The following is a 14,070-nucleotide window of genomic DNA, read 5'->3' as shown; positions in this document are numbered from 1 at the left end:
CCTGACTGGACAAAGGAGGAGCTGGGGATGGAGGAGGGTAATTAGCTCCTGAGCAATGCGCTACAGCTGCTGATAAAACTGATTGGACCATATATACGAATGCGGTGATAGGAGTCGTATTCCTATAGGTCAATGTGAATCAGCTGAGTGTCAGCTGATGCAACCTTGACTAATGTGACCTACCAGAACTAACGCTACACTTGATTTTTCCTCGACATCTTGCCATTTTGGGGCACCTGAGTTCCTGAACATGATGCATGATTAGATAGACTTAGCCTCGAACACCACTCTGAAGCCCTATTCAAGATAATGGGTTTAGTGTGCGTTAGGGCACTAAGCTTTAGTGTTTTTAAGACCTGGGACAGTCTTGTGCACTTCCTGTTGCATGCACATGCTCTCAAGTGGCATTAGACTTATTCAAAAAATATTTGTTTTTAAAAAATGATAATGATGCAATCAATGATAGTATATTATCTTCAGTGTATAAATGTGTGTGTACATTAGAGAGTTGGCAATGTGTTCTTATGCAGTCCAAAGAAGTTTTTAGTAGTGCCTTCACTCTTCAGTAGATGACAAGATGAGATCGCTCACTGTGTCCTCTCGATAGTTCATCAGGTTTAGTCCTGATTGAATCTGGGCCCCTCAGGCCCCTCATGCTTCCAGAACAGTGATTTCACACGTTCTGCTTCTGGACTCACATTCTTCTTTAAAACTCCTGGATCCTGATGATGCTGTTAAGATTTTACTACACTTTAGCAAGAATTTGTAGTCTCATTATTTATAGATTTTTTTTTTTTTTTTTTTTTTTTTTTTTCTGGCTGTGGCATAAAAGATTAGGCTGTTTTGGCTGCAGCTGTCAATAATAATAATAATAATAATAATAATAACAACAATTATTATTATTATTATTATTATTATTATTATTTGTCCTGTTAAGGCAAGACACTTCAGGTGAAGAATTTAAAAACTAATACCATACATACCCAGTACTTTCCCCAGCTGAAATAATAATGTAAAATAATAATGGCTTTGCAATAAATCTAAAATGTTGTATTTAAATATGCAAATGTGGCATAATATAATTAAATATGCACTAATTTTCACACATTTCCTGAGCATAAATTTGAACATTGGATAAAGCCTTTTCTTTTTATTTATTTTTTATTTTGTTGACATGTTAGAATTAATTTTTTTTACAGAGGGGATTTTGGATCTCTTTTTATCACTCCATAAATCACAAAAACAGAAAATAAATACATTTCCACCTTATTTTTTTTTAGGAATGTTATGTTATATAAATCAGGTGACTGCACTGTAAACCCGGATAAGTTCTACTAACTCAAAAAATTTGAGGCAACTGATTGCCTCATTTTAGTAAATTTGCCAACTTAAATATCATCAGTAAACATAGATAGTTTTTTTTTTTTTTAATAACTGTAAATTACAAATAAACATTAATTTAGATAAAAATATATATTTAGTGTTTTGTTCATCATAATTTAATGCAACTCAAAGTTTAAGTACACTATAAACCCTAATAAGTTGGCAAAACTCAAAAAATATTTAGTTAACTTAAATCTTTGATAGATGTTGAATGAACTCAAAAATAATAGTAAAAGTAAAATAATACTAAGTAAACGGTACTTTCCATTATAAGTTAGTTATACTGTTTGGGTTTACAGTGTATATGAACAAACACTTCTGGGAAAACCTTCGGAATATAGATGGAAATGTTGGTGAATATAGGTGAAGTAGAGATTTCTGAATCAGTGTATGATTAAAAAAAAACTCATTCTTTAAAGGTAATGTAATTTAAATCTAGAGATGAACAAATAAAGTGTGTTAAAATGACACTTAAATGTGTATTTTGTGTTTTCTTTCCACTTTTCTGAAAGAAGCAAGTTACGGAAGCAAAACAGCCCAAAATCTTGTAATTGACCTATGCCTGAAAAACAGTGGTAATACTGCACAGTAAGTTTCTATTTATTCAATTATTTGTGTTGCAAATGTTAATGTTTTTTTTTTTTTTTCAATTTTCAAGATCAATCATTTCTGTCATTTCCAAGTACTCGGGTGTTTACGCCCATCCCCGCATCCCTTCCACAGTGTTCACCAATACAGTGCTATTGTAATGTTGATATTGAACACACTGCACGTCTTTATGGGCAGTTGGCTGCTGGTGTCAGACTCTGTGTCTCTGTGGTCAGGTGAAGAGAGCTGATTCAGCATCAATCCGTCTGCAGACTCCTGAACGTCAGCACTCAGCTCATCCCTGCCCTGTTGAGAGCCACACTCACATCCTAACACATCACACACACACTCTCCCCCCTCACTCTCACTCTCGGGAGTGTAATCAATCCTGTACCATCTCTCTGCTTGAATCAGAGCGACTCAGTCTGAGAGGATGTGCTCATGTCTGGGAGGAACAGGAAGAGAGAATACATTTTAGTGTCTCTCAAGTGTTTTTCATTTACTGTGCCTTATTGGCATGAGTCATGACAAAACGGTACATTTGTTTAGCCAGTGCAGTGCACATGAACTGAAAGAACAATAGTGCAGATAGAGTAAACCCTGGGCTTATTGGACAAAGTTGAAAAGAGCCAACAACAAAGTCTCTATGATATTAGGGTGCCTAACTATGGCTCGGATCTCACCTTCAAAAATAGTCTATTTATAGCCTATAGCCTATATTCTTAAAATCAGAAATTAATAAAATAAAATAAAATCCATCAAAGGCCATTCGAAAGTAGATGCATATGCTGAATACATATTGGCCTATTTCATTATATTATCTTAGATGTTTGTATTGATGTTGGACGTAATTTTTTTTATTTTTTTACAGATGGTTCATGAATGTCATGAAAAAAATAATAGTGATAGTCTGTCTCTCTCTCCATTCAAAGTGCTGTATCTGCATTACTGCCGATGGCATGATAGTGTTGATGGCATGACTTTATTGGCATCTCTCATTCTCGCTCTCCATCTTTGGCTTTTAGACTGCTGGCTAAATTAATTGCATTAATGCACTGGTCAGGCTGTATGCAGTGCTGAGTCTGAGGCACAGGTACCAATCTCAGTAGAATCAATTTCCAGCTGTCAGGCAGCCAGCTGTAGAGAGCAGATGGGCCCTGATGCAAGTCCCTCCAACTTCCTGTTCACCAGGTTTTGTGCACAAATCTAAATACCCTCATGGATGTCTGCTGCCCCAATCTGTGCCCACAGTAGACAGGCATAGGCTGGCTAACATTAAGAAACAACAACAAGATAACAGATAAAAAAAAAAGAAAAAGAAAAAGAAACCTAAGTGACAGGAGGAAGCTTTATTTATTTTATTTTTTTATTGTGCTGCACCTGTGTATGCAATGTGGAATATGCATAAAGCATCTTAAGTAAGGCATTGATGTCATCCATATGTCCAAATGAGTTATTTAAAGCCTTTCTTAATGCCTTGGGAAACAAAAGCAATGGCAGTTTCCGTGTCCTGCTGGTGCATTATGGAGCGTGCATCTGTTTTGTCAGATATAATGGTGTCACGTTTTATTTCCTCCACTTGTGGGCTGGACTCATGCTGGGAATGATGTACAGTTGCAGGTTTAAGTCATGCACTATAAAAAAAAAATGTATCCAATATGTTATAACTGCATTGACAGATGTGCTGCCTGTCTCTGATTGAGAATATTTATTCATATCTATTGTTACTTTATCTTTATATCTATTGTTAACAGTTTCAATAGAGTTGTGTTAGATCGCCCAATAATGAAAACTTTGTCATCAGTTACTTACCCCCATGTTGTTGCAAACCTGTAAGACTTTTGTTTATTTTCAAAATGCAAATTAATATATTTTAAATGAAATCTGAGAGCTTTCTGTCCCTCCATTGAGAATCCACACAACTACCACTTTGTTGCTTTAAAAAGTTCATAAACAGATTTTAAAACTAATCATATGAATCAAGCGGTTTAGTGCAAATTGAGACATGATCACTTTGTATGATAAACAGATTTTCTTTTATCCATATCTAAACATTGATCAGCGAACATAAACAGAATCTCAACCGTACTTGTTAGATGCGCAAGAACAAACCTCATTGGTTCCTGCGGAAGCTCGAATGTTTCGCGTAACACGCAAGAATGAAAATCATTGGTTCTCGCACGTCAAGCAAGCATGCTTGAACTTCCGTTTACCACAAATGATATGTGAGTTGATGAATGTTTATATGAGAATTAAAGCCTAAATTAAATATGTTCATCTTATAAAGCGATTGTGTCTCTTCAGAATATTTAAACTAAACCGCTCAATTCATATCGATTAGTTTTACGATCTCTTTCTAAACTTTTTGAAGTGACAAAATGGTAGTTAAGTGGACTGTCAATGGAGGGACAGAAATCTCTTAGTTCCCTTTCAATACTACACTTGTACTGCTTCTTGCTAGATGCGGTGGGGAAAACTCCTTTTTCTCCAATACTGAAGCCTTTTTCAGTGATACTGAATGGCCATTGGTTCGTGAAGTGTAATAAGCGAACCAATGACGGCACGGCAGAGCTGTGCGAGCTTATGGCGATGAAGCCCGCTAGAGCCCGCCAAAATGGGTGGGGCAACTTGCTATATAAGCAGGCATTTTGCCTAGGATCTCTGATTCATTCTACTTTCAGGGACGACGATCACTTCTTTTCGCTGGAACTACGGGACTTGAAGCCGACTCGCCGACCTCAAGCAGCGGATCAAGCTGACACAGCGCCTTCCTGCTCTTGCCGCTTTGATCGCCGCTCTGCCTATAATTTGATCAGTGCGCCGCTCTGCAGCAGCCGGATCAGCTCGGCACTCTCAAGCTGCACTGATCAGTGCACCGCTCTTCAGCTGCCTGATCAGCGTATCACTCACGAGCCACTTTCAGTGCCCAAGAGCATCGCTGTCACTGTTTTTCCCTGCCACCTTTGGCGAGTATAAAAGATCACATTTCTGAGCAAATTTCCTGCGACGTTGTTGCAAATGTTGCACCACTCATGTGGCTCATGCAGGGCACCCCTGCACGCCGATGACGGGCACAGTGAGTGCATTTCATGTCTGGGGAAAACCCACATGGAAACTGCACTCAGTGAGACAAACTGCTCTCACTGCGAGAGCATGAGTCTCGTCTCTCTGCGCTCGCAGATCGCTTTTTTCTTAAAGAGCGGCTCCGTCCCCCGTGCCCTTCCGTTTTCTTCCTCCCAGGAGCCTGTGAGGAAAAAACAGCAGGGTAGAGGATCTCAGTGCTCGGATATGAGTGAGCTCACGTCAGCCCAGGTCCCGCGTGCTTCATTCTCTCCACAAAGAGAGGATTCCCCTGTCCGTTTTGCCCACACAGACCAGCGTCCCTCTGGCATCACAAGCGACTTGGTCTTGTTTGGGGGGGTCTGAAGACGATCCCCTGGATGACAGCATGTCATTGGCAGCCTCAGAAAAGAAGAGGAGGGGGCTAAGTCTCGCTGCGGCCGGACCACCCTCCAAACAGCCTCGTTTGTACCTCCAGACATCCCGTTCAGTTCCGGGTGCTGGAGAAAATGTGTTTGTTATAAACACTGGGTCCGTTCAAGCGCCCATACATCTAACAGCTGTGATAGCGGACTAAATAAAACACAAACATACTCAAAAAGAGGGCACTTTTCCTCTTCCAATTATCTGATTCAACCACTTGCCATGCAGGCCGAGGCCTGGTAGGCCATCCCCAGAGTGTCAAAATGGGTTTTGGGGATAATAAAACGAGGTTATTTATTCCAATTTGCTTGAGAACCCCCACACTTCAGCGGTGTGGTTCCCACCTCGGTAGGGAGCGAGAACGCTCGCGTCCTGCACTCTGATGTGAACAATTTGCTGGCAAAAGGGGACATAGAAATGGTTCCATCAGCTTAGAGCAAGTCAGGCTTTTACAGCCGTTACTTCCTCATCCCCAAGAAGGATGGCGGCCTCAGGCCCATCCTCGATCTCAGGCTTCTGAATCGCATCCTCATGAAGTGCTCGTTCAGAATGACCACTTTGAAGCAGATCCTCTCGCTGATACGCCCAGGGGACTGATTCTTTTCTCTGAATCTGAAAGACGCTTACTTTCACATCCAGATTGCCCCCCCATCACAGATGCTTCTTGAGATTCGCTTTCAAGGGAGTGACGTATCATTATACGGTCCTCCAGTTCGGGCTGTCCCCAGCTCCTCGTACTTTTACAAAGTGTATGGACGCAGCTCTCTCCCCTCTGAGACAGATGGGTATCCGCATTCTACCTCGACCACTGGTTCGTCTTAGCCCAGTCAGAGGCCAAGCTAATATCTCACAGATCCTTTCTCCTCAGCCACTCCTTCACATGCGGCCCCTGCAGTACTGGTTGAAACCTCGAGTCACATCCCATGCTACGAATAAAGGTGGACCAGGCCTGTGTTGTGGCACTGGCCCCTTGGAAGAACCCCTCCTGGTTTGAACAGGGGAGTGGCCCTAGGGTTGATTCACAGAAGGAAGGTCATATACACCTAAGGCTTGAGGGTGAGTAAATCATAGGGTAATTTTCATTTTTGGGTGAACTATCCCTTTAAGTACAAATTTAGTGTGCAAAAATAGAGCACTTTAAGTACATTATATAAGTGTATTTTTTTTTCACCTGGGAACTCAGGCCCAACGACTCCAAAGTCGTCCTGAAGCCAAGGCATGGTTACATACCCAAAGTGCTCTCCACTCCATTCAGAGTTATCACACTTTCTGCGTGCCCTCCTTCGCAGGAGGACCAGGAGTCAAATTTCTTCTGCCCCATCAGAACATTGAGAGCCTACATTGACCATTCTGCCTCATTCAGACAGTCGGAGCAGCTCTTTGGCCACACCAAAGGGCATCCGGTCACGAAGCAAAGGCTATCCATTATAGTTGACGCCATAGCACTTGCATACTCCTCTTTGGGCCTGCAATGCCCCATTGAAGTAAGACCACACTCCACAAGAGGCATGGCCTCCATCACCCCAAAGCTGCATTTATTTGAACAAAAATACAGTAAAAACAGCAATATTGTGAAATATTATTACAATTCAAAAAAAAAAAAAAAAAAAAAAAAAAAAATTCTAATATGGTGATTTGCAGCTCAAGATTTTAAAAAAAATTATTATCAGTGTTAAAAGCATTTGTACTGCTTAACATTTTTGTGGAAACCGTGATACTTTTTTTTTTTCAGGATTCAATTTTGTCCATAACGATTTCAAATGGACTGCAATGGAATGCACCAAAGCCATGTTTCTGACATGAGAGGTTTTGTTCCCTTGTTTATTGAACTATCCTCGTATATGTACAACAATCCAAAAAAGTCATAACTAATTTGTTCTCCAAGCTCTTGCTGTTAAAGGTTAAATGCTTCTACATACCTACATCTTAGCCATGCTCTCCGGTTATGACTTGTATTCTGTAAATTATTCAAATCAGGTGTTGAGTGCTAAATACTTGAGAGGCCAGTCGGGCAATTAAGATTAATAATAGAGCAGGTAAATTAAATCAGAACAAGAGTAGCACATTTAGAGAGTGTGTAGTTATATTCCATAGCAGATTTGAAAAGCAGTTTCATGAATTTATAATGTCAGCCAGATGATATTTACTTCAAATGTCAGTCTAGCCAAGTGGTGTTTTCAATTGGACGCATTAGCTGTGTTTCTGTGTGGGTGGAACCGCCCCTGACGGGCCTCTGAGGAATTAAAACTGTGAGTCTTTGATAGCAGGTCTGACCACTTGTTCATACGAGTTAGTCTCACAAGATCAAGTGGCCAAACTGGGTTCAGATATGTAGTGATTTTTACTTTCGCCCATTCAAGGATGCAAAGTAAAGTAGGGATTGGTACTCATGTCACCGGTGGCGTTGTGTTTTTTGGATCACACGTCACTTAAGGTGTGATTATGAGTACATCAGATGACCACTTCGCCCTTTTCCTAGTTCAGGGCACCAGTCAAGGTCTTTTACCTTGGCAGTATGAGAACACTCCCAACAGGGGCTTTCATTCATTTAGAATTAATGTAAAGTGGTCAGCTGATTTATCTGAAAGATTGGTGAGATTGCTAACTTGGACTGTAGATTGCTAACTTAAACTGTAGAGCTTCTTCTGTATTATCAGCACAAGGAAGACACAAGTGTAATAAAATATTTTTTTTAACAAAAAGATAAACAAGAATAACTAACACAACTACTAAATGAATACCATGAATGATAAATGAATTAAGTGCATAAGATACATAGAATACAAGTGATTAAGTTGAGTGTGGCTATGGAAGAGTTACATTATCTTATGGAAAGATAAACTGTTTCTCTGAAAATAATAAGGTGGAGAACCTTATTACTAAACAAATAATCAAAAGATTATTTGTTTTTAATGCATGACTGTTTCGCCAATCATTCTTACATATTCGGGTCTTTATCGACCCAGATCTATATCTAACACGGTAGGATATCTCTATCCGTCGTGATAATATAAAACCCCTCTGATATTAGAGTAACAATTAAATAAGAATAAAATAAATCGTATTTTGTTACCTTTTGGAGCTTGAAAGGGCTCTGAGCAGAATGTATCTGTCAATGTCTATCCCCGAACAGGACGGACTCAGAACGGTATATCTGTTTTGTCTCACCTGATAGGAGACTCAGAACAATATATCTGTTAATGTCTTCCACTAACTGCCAAAAACTCCAGTGGTTTCCATTTTAAGAGCATCTTCTCCAACCTCCCTAGTGTGCAAGGATCCACTATAAAATAATTAAATATTTGTGATTTATATGTTGCTTGCAAAACAATATTTAGTCAGAACACACTAATGCACTAAACTAATTCTGAATGGCTGTCAATGCAGAAAAACTAACTGAGCCATGCTAAGTAGGCAAACCATGTGCCCTTGGTACTGTAAATCTTCAATGACAATTTGACATTTTGCACATTCAAACAAAATAAATAAAATTAATATATACATATATATATATATATATATATATATATATATATATATATATATATATATATATATATATATATATATATATATATATATATATATAGGCCTATATATATATATATATATAAACTTAAAGAATTGACTTACAGCATCTGCAGAAGCATATTTTATTATTTAACAACCTCTGAGCTCTGGTACATCTGTCTTGAAAGTTTATGTGTTAAATCAATATGCTAAAAATCAATTTTGCTTTGGAGATTTTAAATGCCATTTTTTACTTCCAGAATGAACTATTGAGCTTTATTGCTGATCTGTATGAGGAACACAGTCAGTGTAGTCAAGGCCACAGCTTTTGTTCATAAACTTCTGTTCATGCAACTAGAGCTGTTCAAACGTTCAGTGCGTTCTGTTATTACAGATCCAGAAACAGATTTTGACCCACAAAGACTAATATATATATTAAACAATATGTTTAAAGAGTCATGAAAAATATGCAAAGTAAAAACCGTGTTTTATTAGTTACAAATTTTGCATTATAAATCTAATCCCATCCTAAACAAAACCAGCAAGTCCCGTCAATTTTAACAGTACCTAGAGATATTTTCTTCTTGCAATATTTATACCACATAAAATGACAAACCATGAATTCAAGTCAGACATTTCTGAATAATCACTGTGGCGAATTAAAAGGGCAAGCCAATTATGCAGGAGGTGTTTATTTCCAGCCTCCTTGAATATATGTGGCAGCTTTAGTGAACGATCTGGGCTGCTAACACAAAGGTTGTCTGTTTAATTCAAGTAAGGTGAGCCAGGAATTACAAAGTTGTTGATATCACAATCATAGTGCCTTTGAGGAAGGTACTTAACCTCAGGTTGGTCCAGAGGGACCGGCCCTACAATTAGTGAATTGTACACTGCTTCACATGAAAAGCATCTCTTAAATGACTAGTAACTAAATAAGCCAATTCAAAATCCCTTATCTTTGAAACAACAATTACTGTTGTTTAAAAGATATGGAGTTTTGAATTGGCTTACTTAGTTTCTTGTCTTTTAAAAGATGCTTTTTGTGACCCTGGACCACAAAACCAGTCATAAGTCGCATGGGTATATATTAATGGCCAACAATACATTGTATGGGTCAAAATCATTGATTTTTCTTTCATGAAAAAAATCTTTAGTATATTAAGTAAAGATCATGTTCCATGAAAATATTTTGTAAATTTCCTACTGTAAATATATATAAACAAATTGTAATATGCATTGTTAAGGACTTCATTTGGACAACTTGAAAGGTGATTTTCTCAATATTTAGATTTTTTTCCTAATGAAATATTTTGATTTCCCATCCTAACAAAACATACATCAATTGGAGGCTTATTTATGAAATTTATAAATCTCAGTTTGTAAAAAAAAATAACCCTTATGACTGGTTTCATGGTCCAGGGTCATCAGGAATCTGCAAAACCTCAATCCTTACAGTAAATGTTCACTGCCATTGAAGGTCCGCCACTTTTGGGGATGTGTATGTAAAACGTACAGCATGTGCTGCTGTCCAACGTGGTTCATGTTTGTTTAGGTCAATCAAACTTTATATCTGAAGTCCCAAAGTATACATACAATGTCAATTTATTATACTGTGTTAACTCAGTCGCAATGAAAACTCCATTATCTGAATTTAATATGTGATTTATCACTGAATCCACCAAAAAACTCCAGCATAATTTATGACAGGCAATGATTGGTCACAGCCTGGCATTTTTCCTCTCTGATTTGCATAAAATTGAGCCTTTTCCAACATTTTGACACTTTTATTTCTTGCTTAACTGTCAATTCCACAATCCCCCGCACAAGTCTGCTGCTCAAATCCTATAGACAGTGAACTGGAAAGCTTTGCTATATGTCTGAGGACACGTGTATATAGTTATATAGTTAACATCTGTCTATTCTTTTCTTTGCAGTGACTTTACAAAAGCCACAGATAAAAAGAAAGAGTGATGTACTTTAAAAATAAAGAAATACAGTAGTTAACCAAAAATAAATGTAAATAAAGATTTACTCACTCTCATGTCATTCCAAAACCATGTGATGTGAGAATGTTTTTTTTTTTTTTTTTTTTTTTTTTTAAGAATGCAAATCACTACTGTTTGGGGTCAACAGGATTTTTTTTTTTTTTTTTAAGAGATTTTATTCATCAATGATGTATTAAACATCACAAAAGTGAAAGTAATGACATTTTTAATATTACAAAAATATTATATTTCAAATAAATTCTGTTATTATGTATCATGGTTTTCAAAAAAAAATATTAAGCTACACAATGATAATAATAAGAAATGTTTACTAAAGCAGCAAATTGGCATATTAGAATGATTTCTGAAAGATCATGTGACACTGAAGACTGGAATAATGATGCTGACAATTCAGCTTTTGACATCACAACCCAGCATTTTTTAGAGTGCAGGAATATTAATAGAAATATTTCACATTATCGCAGTTTTATCTGAAAAAAAAAAAAAAAAAAAAAATTATGAGCATATGAGACGTCTTTCAGAAACATAAAAAAATCTCCAACCGTAAATCTCAATTAGTTTTAATTAATGTATTACTTTTGTCTGTATGAAAAAAAAAAAAAAAAAAAAAAAAAAAAAAAAATTAAGTTGATTTTGCTGCTATATGAAAAAAATCCAGCAAAACGGGCCAACACATTTCCCGACCCCTGAGTGTTAAAAAAAAAAAATGTCTTCAAATTTACAGCATGTGGATTTGTAACATCATGAATAATTGTGAATAAATTATGACATTTTGGGGTGAACTATTCCATTAATGGCATTGGCATTCAAATCTCACCCAATCCAGAAATCCTCTCATTTTCTTTGCACTCACAATGTCATGTGACCGTAAGATGACTTTATAATCACTAGCTAAGACAGAGCCCATCATGCTAACAAGGGTTCGGGGTCACTGAGCAAGGTTTCCGCTGCAAGTTCGTACTAGTGTTTGCAGCATGGAAGGCAATTGTCCAAGACAAAAAAGGTTGGATTAGGGCACAGCAAAAATTATGTTGACAGGGAACTGCAAATTAGACAGAGTAGCCATGTCTAAAACGAATGACCCTGAGTTTATCAGCCAATTCCTGGAACTCTGGCTGGGGTGTAAATGAAAGTTAATGAAAAATAGAGAGTGTGTATCCAAAATTCAGTCGCAATAACTGGTCATTTTCTAAACAGGGATTGACTGGAAAGGTTATTTAAAACCACAAAAGGTTTTTGTTTAAATGTGACCACCTTAGTCCAGTGTCCTGGTGAAGAAATGAGTCATCATTAAAATGCAACCAAAAAAGAGATGAACTCATTATTTCACTTTTCGCTGCTGTCTTAAAAATATCAGGGACTGACAAACCCCGGTGCAGTAATGTGGCAGATGGGAGGACAGAGGAGAGAGAAACAGCAGACGAGGTGCAGAGAAAGCAGCACCTGCCCTATGGAGAGTTTCAGCATTCCATTCATTCTCCAATGCAAACAAGGATGCAGGACTGCCCGCCATGACCCCGTGAACACCAGCGGCGACTGGACCGACATCAGAACCGCCTGCGACAGTTGGCTAATGAGAAGCTAGAAAGGGTGCACACAAACAATACAGAAGATAAACAATAATAGCACACACAAACAACGCAGATGAACGCTCAGAAAAATAATGAAACGGGCCACACTCACACCTGCTTGATCCTCCAGCATCTCTGAGAGCTAAAAAGGCCCTTCAGATTTTTCCAGCAGAACCGCAGTCAGGCATAACTGCTCAAGATGGGCTTCTGTAATACTGCCAAAAATGGCTCCCTTTAAACACAATGAAATCTAGAAGAAAAAAAAAAAAAAAAACAGGGGTATAAAACAGTCTACCACTAAAATTACAGCATATCAAAGCAAAAACTAATGTTCAACAGGAAAAGCTTTGGAGTTAAACAGACATTGGTAAACAATGTGTGGTACAAAAGACAACAATTTAAGAAAGGTATGAAAATAGGCTTTATTCATCCCTTTGATGGAAAAAAAATGGCTTTAAAAAGTAGTTTTATGAAGTCAGTAGAGAAAAAAAAAAACTGTAGGCAGTTTGTAAAATGTGTAATGCTAACATTTTAAATTTTACATCATTACTTAAAGGAAAATGTAAAAATGTAGTGCATGTATGTTCACTTATCTTAGGAAGTCCAGAGTCTGGAGGTAGATCTGTAGTGCAGCATTACATTTGTTTGTGTGTGAGTGATGAGCAAAGGGAAATGGGTGAGTATTAAACTGACCAAAAGGACACTTGGGGGTTAGAAAGTTTGTCATTTAAAATGGCTGTGGTGTCATATGATTTATTTGTCTGCTGTTCCATATTCTCTTCAATCGCTTCCTGTCATCACAGGGGCTGGAGCATCAGTAATTCCAGACAGCACCAGTTTGTTGCTGTCCAAAAGGAAAAATTGGACAAATTCAGCCAATACATCAAGATTTAACCAAGAAAAGTGTAGATAAGAACTTTCTGGAAAACTTCTGAGGGAGGACAAGAACACAAATATGTCCTTTGATTTCATGCACTTGTATACACTACTCTTCAAAAGTTTTGGGTGGGTAAGATTTTTTTCATGTTTTTAAAATATTCTTATGTTTCTGTTTTAATCCATTTTGAAATGTTTTTTATTGCTGTCATTTCAAAGCTTAATTGTCCATCATTACTCCAGTCTTCAGTGTAACATGATCCTTCAGAAATCATTCTAATATACTGATTTGCTGTTCAAGAAACATTTCTTATTATTTTCAGTTATGCTGCTTAATAGTTTTTGTGGATAAACCATAATTACGCTATGGATGTAATGAGCACAAAGACGAGTACAAACTTTAATAAATCCACTAGATTAGAGGAGATTCTCTTTCACTAGGAAAGAGAGACTCTGGAAACAACATAACAACCACGAAAATCCTAGATGATACCGGACAACAGAACAAAGGACACTGAGGGCTTAAATACACAGGGAGGGTAATCAACTGAACAGAAACAGGTGTGTGGAAGTAATTAACAACCAAGGAACTAGTACTAGTACTAGTGAACACAGGCAGGCAAAACATGGACAGAATACAGTGAAAACGAAAC

The sequence above is a fragment of the Megalobrama amblycephala genome, linkage group LG19, assembly GCF_018812025.1.
Source record: "Megalobrama amblycephala isolate DHTTF-2021 linkage group LG19, ASM1881202v1, whole genome shotgun sequence".
Classification (NCBI taxonomy): domain Eukaryota; kingdom Metazoa; phylum Chordata; class Actinopteri; order Cypriniformes; family Xenocyprididae; genus Megalobrama; species Megalobrama amblycephala.
The sequence above is the reverse complement of the archived record's forward strand: the minus strand, read 5'-3'. Positions refer to the sequence as shown.